The sequence below is a fragment of the Tursiops truncatus genome, chromosome 5 (assembly GCF_011762595.2).
Source record: "Tursiops truncatus isolate mTurTru1 chromosome 5, mTurTru1.mat.Y, whole genome shotgun sequence".
Taxonomy (NCBI): domain Eukaryota; kingdom Metazoa; phylum Chordata; class Mammalia; order Artiodactyla; family Delphinidae; genus Tursiops; species Tursiops truncatus.
Genome location: NC_047038.1, coordinates 122,369,407 through 122,378,183, shown reverse-complemented (window position 1 = coordinate 122,378,183; position 8,777 = coordinate 122,369,407). Strand labels below are relative to the sequence as shown.

At 36.2% G+C, this 8,777-nt stretch overlaps 1 non-coding gene across 1 annotated transcript; it reads right to left on the bottom strand.

The window, feature by feature from the left end:
* Window positions 1-8,298: 8,298 nt before the first annotated feature.
* On the bottom strand, window positions 8,299-8,371 carry TRNAE-CUC (transfer RNA glutamic acid (anticodon CUC)). Its single transcript has one exon. It is a non-coding gene; the product is annotated as a tRNA-Glu (tRNA).
* Window positions 8,372-8,777: the final 406 nt, after the last annotated feature.

The following is an 8,777-nucleotide window of genomic DNA, read 5'->3' as shown; positions in this document are numbered from 1 at the left end:
GTACCTGCTGCATATTTGGTGGAGTCATTATGGAGATTCTAATGATGATGTGATATGTGGTCATCATTAAGTAGCTTAAGTTACAGTAAGACAAATAACTGTTTGTTACCAAACTGGGTTCGGCTGCTTACTGCTCGAAAGCCAATACTTAAGAGATAAGTTGTTCAGAAAGGAAAGTTTGCTTTATTCAAGAGGCCAGCAACCTGGGAAGAAGGCTGATTCATGTCTAAGAACCAAGTCTCAAGATTCTGCTTGACCCTGAATGTTTTTAAAGGGAGAAAAGGGAAGTTAATTGCAGTTAATTATTTGGGGAGGAGGTCAGAGTCTTCCTTATCTTCCACTGTGTACAGACTTTCTTCTGATTGGTTGGTGGTGAGGTAACAGGGCAGTTCTCCAGGACTTTTGTGCTCAGCCTGAAGTTACCATCCTCCACCTGAGTAGGGGCCTTAGTTCCTGCAGAAGAACTCAGAGATATAGCGTTATGTATATTCCTTGAGAAGGAACCAGGACCCTGCTTTACGGCTGCACTATTGTTTCTTGACTTGCTCCTCTTTTGTTTTTGCATTCTTTCCCTTCCCTGATTAGCAACTTTTGAATCTGTCCTTTGGAATTCAGGAAGGTCTTAGGAGGCTGAATTAAGGCTATTTTCTACAGAAAAGAAATGGGGGATGCAGAAAGTATTTGTACCCTGGAGGACTCCACAGGGTCCTGCTCGGTTTCATATTATATAAAATAATTTAGTCATTTTAAATAAAGATAAAAATTGGAAGCAGATTATAGAGGAGATTAATTTCAATTGGAGACTACATCATAGAAAACAGCCTTGGAAGATGTAATGAAGGGAAAGCCATTTTACAGTAATAAAAATATATACCATATACCATATATACCATACCATATACCAAAATATATTATTAGTAATAATAATAGATATAGTAATAGATGATAGATACCATTTATTTTACACATTATTTTTAAGTAGTGTGTAATATTATCATGTTTGTGTCTGGCAAAAGTTCTACAAATTTAATATTGCTTTTCTCATATTATACATGAAAAGTCTTGTCTTAAAGAGTTAAGGTCCTTGACCAAAGCCCAGATTATCTTGCTGCCAACAAGGTCAGAGACAAAGTTTGAATCCAGGTGTATCTGATTCCAAAGTCTGAATTCTAAATTACTGCTCTATTTTTTACCTCTTCTGAGGAGAGATGCTGACTGCCAAAATAATTGGGGAGGTATAGTGAATACCTGAGAAAAGAAGTGGGTGGGGTAGGACAATAGTGATTGAGATGCATGTGAACATGTGCATCTGTGTAGACACATAAATGAAAAAGAGCATCTCAGAACAAAGTCAAAACACTTCATCATGTTTCCTATGCCCCTTGTTGATCTGATCCAGGCCCATTTCTCTGACCCCACTTCCTACTGTTCTCTCCGTCATCTATGATGATACTTTCATTTTTAGAAAGTGAAACATCTTCCTACCTTTGGCCTATAACACTAACTCTTTTCTCTCCTTTCTTTTGTTGGAGAAGAAGAAATTTTCCTTTACTCTTCTGGGTTCTTCTAGCTGGTCTAAAAATTAAATCAAGATTGACAAGAGAAAATCAAATGTTTAATAACATGTATACATGTATATTAATAACATTAATAACATTAAATGTTTAATAAATGTTTAATGACATGGGAAAGGCCCAGGAAAACGGAGTAACTGGCAAAATGGCCAAAGCCCTCACCTTAAATACGATCCTCAGCTAAAGACAAGAGGATGTTGAAGGTGGAGTTAGTTATGGGAGGCTACCAGGAAAACCACAGTAAATGAGTATAAGATTGTGATGCAAATTTAAGTCGTTGCCTTCTCCATTGATAAGATTTCTAGATATTTGGTCATCCACCTCATCTTGGTACAGTGAGGAAGACATCCTTACAAATGAAGATTTCCCTTACAAATGTAAATGTTTCTTACAAAAAGATAACTCCTTGGTTTTCAGAATTTTTCCCATATCTGCTGTTTCTTAGAAAATAACCAGCTTAAAATAATTGATATGCCAGAGACATAATTTTGGGTGGCAAAATCTGGTCCCCTACACTTCCAAACCTTAGCTGTTTTCTTCTTCTCATTTATATATGACCTTCTCAAAGACACATTTTATTTAGAGTTTCTCAACCAAAAGATTTATCTCTCTCATAAAAACACTGTTCCCACCCATTCCTCTAGCTATGATATTCCCATCTTTTCCATAGCATTCAGCCATAGTTTACTGTACCTAGAGACTCAAAGTTCAGGGGGGTGGAGTAAAGATTGCAGAGTAGGAGAATGTGAAGTTTGTGTCTCATCACAGGCCAGGGGTCAGGCCTGAGCCCTTGTGGTAGGAGTGCCAAGTCCAAGCCACTGGACAAACAGAGAACATCAGCCCCAGGGAATATTAACCAGGCCCCAGGGAATATTAACCAATGTGAGCTCTCCTGGAGATCGGCACCAAGACCTAGCTCCACCCAATGGCTTGCAAACTCCAGTACTGGACACCTTAGGCCAAACAACCAGCAAGACAGGAACACAGCCCCACCCATGAACAAAAATGAGATGACAGAGAAATATGGTACAGATGAAGGAGCAAGGTAAAAGCCTATAAGACCAAATAAATGAAGACAAAACAGGCAACCTACCTGAAAAAGAATTCGGAGTAATGACAGTAAAGATATTCAAAATGTTAGAAATAGAATGGAGGCATGGATCGAGAAAATACAAGAAATGCTTAACAATGACATAGAATAACTAAGGAACAAGCAAACAGAGATGAACAACACAAAAACTGAAATGAAAAATACACTAGAAGGAATCAATAGCAGAATAACTGAGACAGAAGAACGAATAAGTGAGCTGGAAGATAGAATGGTGGAAATAACTGCCAAGAGCAGAAAGAAGAAAAAAAAAAAAAAGGAAAAGAAATGAGGACAGTCTTAGTGACTTCTGGGACAACATTAAATGCACCAACATTCGAATTATAGGGGTCCCAGAAGAACAGAAAGAGAAAGGGTCTGAGAACATATTTGAAGAGATTATAATAAAAAACTACCCTAACATGGGAAAGGAAATAGCCACCCAAGTCCAAGAAGTGCAGAGTCCCATACAGGATAAACCCAAGGAGAAACGTGCCAAGACACATATTAATCAAACTAACAAAAATTAAATTCAAAGAAAAAATATTAAAAGCAGCAAGGGAAAAGCAATAAATAACATACAAGGGAATCCCCAAAAGGTTATCAGCTGATTTTCCAGAAGAAAGGCTGCATGCCAGAAGAGAGTGGCAGGATATATTTACAGTGAGGAAAGGGAAAAACCTACAATCAAGATTACTCTACCCAGCAAGGATCTCATTCAGATTTGATGGAGAAATAAAAAACTTTACAGACAAGCAAAAGGTAAGAGAATTCAGCACCACCAAACCAGCTTTACAACAAATGCTAAAGGAACCTCTCTACACAGGAATGCAAGAGAAGAAAAAGACCTACAAAAACAAGCCCAAAACAATTAAGAAAATGGTAACAGGAACATACATGTCAATAATCACCTTAAGTGTAAATAGATTAAATGCTCCAACCTAAAGACACAGATTGGCTAAATGGGTACAAAAAAAAAGACCTCCATATATGCTGTCTACAAGAGACCAACTTCAGACCTAGGCACACATACAGACTGAAAGTGAGGAGATGGAAAAAGATATTCCATGCAAATGTAAATCAAAAGAAAGCTGGAGTAGTAATTCTCATATCAGACAAAATAGACTTTAAAATAAAGACTGTTACAAGAGACACGGAAGGACACTACATAATGATCAAGGGATGAATGCCAGAAGAAGCTATAACAATTGTAAATATTTAAGCACCCAACATAGGAGCACCTCAGTACATAAGACAAATGCTAACAGCCATAAAAGGAGAAATCGACAGTAACACAGTAATAGTGGGGGACTTTAACACCCACGTACACCAATGGACAGATCATCCACACAGAAAATTAATAAGGAAACACAAGCTTTAAATGACAGATTAGACCAGATAGACTTAATTGATATTCATTGGACATTCCATCTGAAAGCAGCAGAATACACTTCCTTCTCAAGTGCACATGGAACATTCTTCAGGATAGATCACATCTTGGGTCACAAATCAAGCCTTGGTAAATTTAAGAAAATTGAAATTGTATTAAGCATCTTCTCTGACCACTCCATGAGATTAGAAATCAATTACAGGAAAAAAACTAAAAAAAGAGGAACACATGGAGGCTAAAAAATACACTACCAAATAACCAAGAGATCACTGAAGAACTCAAAGAGGAAATTTAAAAAATACATAGAAACAAATGACAACAAAAACACAATGACCAAATACCTATGGGATGCAGCAAAAGCAGTTCTAAAGAGGGAAGTTTATAGCCATACAATCCTATCTCAAGAAACAAGAAACATCTCAAATAAACAGCCTACTGTAACACCTAAAGCAATTAGAGAAAGAAGAACAAACAAACTGCAAAGTTAACAGAAGGAAAGAAACCATAAAGATCAGATCAGAAATAAATGAAAAAGAAAGGAAGGAAACAATAGCAAAGATCATTAAAACTAAAAGGTGGTTCTTTGAGAAGATAACCAAAATTGATAAACCATTAGCCAGACTCGTCAAGAAGAAAAGGGAGAGCATTCAAATCGATAAAATTAGAAATGAAAAAGGAGAAATTACAATTGACACTGAAGAAATATAAAAGATCATAAAAGACTACTACAAGCAACTATATGCCAATAAAATGGACAACCTGGAGGAAATGGACAAACTCTTAAAAAGGTACAACCTTCCAACACTGAACCAGGAAGAAACAGAAAATATGAACAGACCAATCACAAGTAATGAAATTGTAATTTAAAATTTTCCAACAAACAAAAGTCCAGGGCCAAATAGATTCACAGGTGAATTCTATCAAACATTTAGAGAAGAGCTAACACCTGTCTTTCTTAAATGCTTCCAAAAAATTGCAGACGAAGGAACACTCTGAAGCTCATTCTATGAGGCCACCATCACCCTGATAGCAAAACCAAACAAAAATATTACAAGAAAAGAACATTACACACCAATATCACTAATGAACATAGATGCAAAAATTCTCAACAAAATACTAGCAAACAGAATCCAACAACCTATTAAAAGGATCATACACCATGATCAAGTGGGATTTATCCGAAGGATGGAAGAATCCTTCAATATACATGAATCAAACAATGTGATACACCATATTAACAAATTGAAGAATAAAAACCATATGATCATCTCAATAGATGCAGGAAAAGCTTCTGGCAAAATTGAACACCCATTTATGATAAAAACTCTCCAGAAAGTGGGCATAGAGGGAATCTACCTCAACATACCAAAGGCCATAGACAACAAACCCACAGCAAGTATTATTCTCAGTGGTGGAAAACTGAAAGCATTTGCTCTAAGATCAGGGATAAGACAATGATGTTTACTGTTGCCACTATTATTCAGCATAATTTTGGAATTCCTAGCCATGGCAATCACAGCAGAAAAGAAATAAAAGAAATCCAAATTGGAAAAGAAGACGTACAACTGTCATTGTTTGCAGAAGACATGATACTATACATAGAAAATCCTAAAGATGCTACTAGAAAACTACTGGTGCTAATCAGTGAATCTGGTAAGTTACAGGATACAAAATTAATGCACAGAAATCTCTTGATTCCTATCAAGGAAAGATCAGAAAGAGAAATTAAGGAAACAATCCCATTTACCATTGCAACAAAAAGAGTAAATTACCTAGGAATTAACTTACCGAAGGAGGCAAAAGACCTGTACTCAGAAAACTATAAGATACTGATGAAAGAAATCAAAAGACTACACAAACAGTTGGAGAGACATACCATGTTCTTGGATTGGAAGAATCAATATTGTGAAAATGACTATACTACCCAAAGCAATCTACAGATTCAGTGCAATACCTATCAAACTACCAATGGCATTTTTCATAGAATTAGAACAAAAAAACTTACAATTCGTATGGAAACACAAAAGACCCCAAATACGCAAAGCAATCTTGTGAAAGAAAAACGGAGCTGGAGAAATCAGGCTCCCTGACTTCAGACTATACTACAAAGCTACAGTAATCAAGAAAGTATGGTACTGGCACAAAAACAGAAATATAGATCAATGGAATAGGAGAGAGATCCCAGAGATACACCCACACACCTGTGATCACTTAATCTATGACAAAGGAGGCAAGAATATACAATGGAGAAAAGACACCACTTCAATATGTGGTGGTAGGAAAACTGGACAGCTACATGTAATAGAATGAAATTAGAACACTCCCTAACACCACACACAAAAATAAACTCCAAATGGATTAAAGACCTAAATGTAAGGCCAGACACTATCAAACTCTTAGAGGAAAACATAGGCAGAACACTCTATGACATAAATCACAGCAAGATCCTTTTTGACCCACCTCCTAGAGAAATGGAAATAAAAACAAAAATAAACAAATGGGACCTAATGAAAGTTAAAAACTTTTGCACAGCAAAGGAAACCATAAACAAGATGAAAAGACAACCCTCAGAATGGGAGAAAATATTTGCAAATGAAGCAACTGACAAAGGATTCATCTCCAAAATATACAAGCAGCTCACACAGCTCAATATCAAAAAAACAAGCAGCCCAATCCAAAAATGGACAGAAGATCTAAATAGATATTTCTCCAAAGAAGATATACAGATTGCCAACAAACACATGAAAGGATGCTCAACATCACTAATCATTAGAGAAATGCAAATCAAACTACAATGAGATACCGCCTCACTCCAGTCAGAATGTCCATCATCAAAAAATCTACAATAAATCCTGGAGAGGGTGTGGAGAAATCAATAAATCCTGGAGCGGGAGTGGAGAAAAGGGAACCCTCTTGCACTGTTGGTGGGAATGTAAATTGGTACAGCTGCTATGGAGAACTGTATGGAGGTTCCTCAAAAAACTAAAAATAGAACTACCATATAACCCAGCAATCCCACTCCTGCGCATATACCCAGAGAAAACCATAACTCCAAATGGTACGTGCATTCCAATGTTCATTGCACCACTATTTACAATAGCCAGGACATGGAAACAACCTAAATGTGCATCAACAGAAGAATGGATAAAGATGATGTGGTGCATATATACACTGGAATAATCCTCAGCCATAAAAAGGAATGAAACTGTGCCATTTTCAGAGATGTGGATGGACCTAGAGTCTGTCATACAGAGTGAAGTAAGTCAAAAAGAGCAAAACAAATATCGTGTATTAACACATATATGTGGAATTTAGAAAACCAGTACAGATGAGCCTATTTGCAAAGCAGAAATGGAGACACAGACATAGAGAACAAACATATGGACACCAAGTGGTGTGGTGGTATGGATCAGGATTGATGTACGTACATTACTATGTATGAATTAGATGGCTGGTGAGTGCCTACTGTATAGCACAGGAGGAAAAATAAGAAGGTGTGATCTGTTTTTAGGACATATATTAAGTTAACCTTAAAAATGCATTCCAGTATGCATCAGGTGCAGACAAATACTGTTTGATTCCACTTATACGAGGTACCGAGAATAGTCAAATTTATAGAGTCAAAAAGTACAGTGGTAGATGCCAAGGGGCGTGGAGGGGGATGGGGTGGGGACGAGGAATGGGGAGTTAGTGTTTAAAGGGTCAGAGTTTCAGTTTGGGAAGGTGAAAAATTCAGGTGATGGATGATGGTGAGAGTTGCACAACAATGTGAATGTACTTAATGCCACTGAACTGTACAGTTAAATATGGTTAAATAGTATGTTGTATATTATGTGACTTTTACCACAATAAAAATTTTTATAAAAAGAAGCTCGAAGTGCATTTCCTTTGTCTTTTTCTTTGTTAAACTGTTATATAAACTCAAACTGTAACCACTCCTTTGAATTACTCATTACTTAGTGCTTCTTTATTTAGTGTGATGTACAGGTTAATAAACTTTTGTTTTTCTCTTATTAATCTGTCATTTATTACTTTACAAAGCCTTAATCAGAACCCAGAAAGGGTAGAGGAAAAAGATTGTTTTTACTCCCCTACAGTAATCACCTCAATTTTTTTTTGTTTATTTTGTTTTCATTTTTTGTTTTTGTTTTTTTAATATTTTTTTTGGCTGCCCCAGGTCTTAGTTGCAGCACACAGGATCTTTAGTTGCAGCCTGCAAACTCTTTGTTGTAGCATGTGGGATCTAGTTCCCTGACCAGGGGTCGAACCCGGGCCCCCTGCATTGAGAGTGCAGAGTCTTAGCCACTGGACTACCAGGGAAGTCCCACTTTTTCTTTTTTAATATTTATTTTAGCAGTAATCATCTCAATTTAAGTACTATTTGAATAAATATATTTGAATAGAGTAGGCTTGGGTTATCTAATAATTTATCTCTCTGTACACACATCTTTCTTTCAGCCTATGACCTGTCTCTTTATCTATCTATACTAAGTAATGAGTGTTTATAATTTCAACATTTATTTAAAGTACATTTTTAGTTATATTTTTGAGTTAAAAACTTCTGAACATTGGTTATTTCTATAATTATTATTTTTAAATCTTGTGAGTAATGGGTTAAAATCCTAACGTTGTAAAACCTTAACTGCCTTCCAGAGAAATATTTAGAAAATACAAAATGACTCTTGACAGACACTGAAGTATTACTAAGTAATTATTATCTATTAAT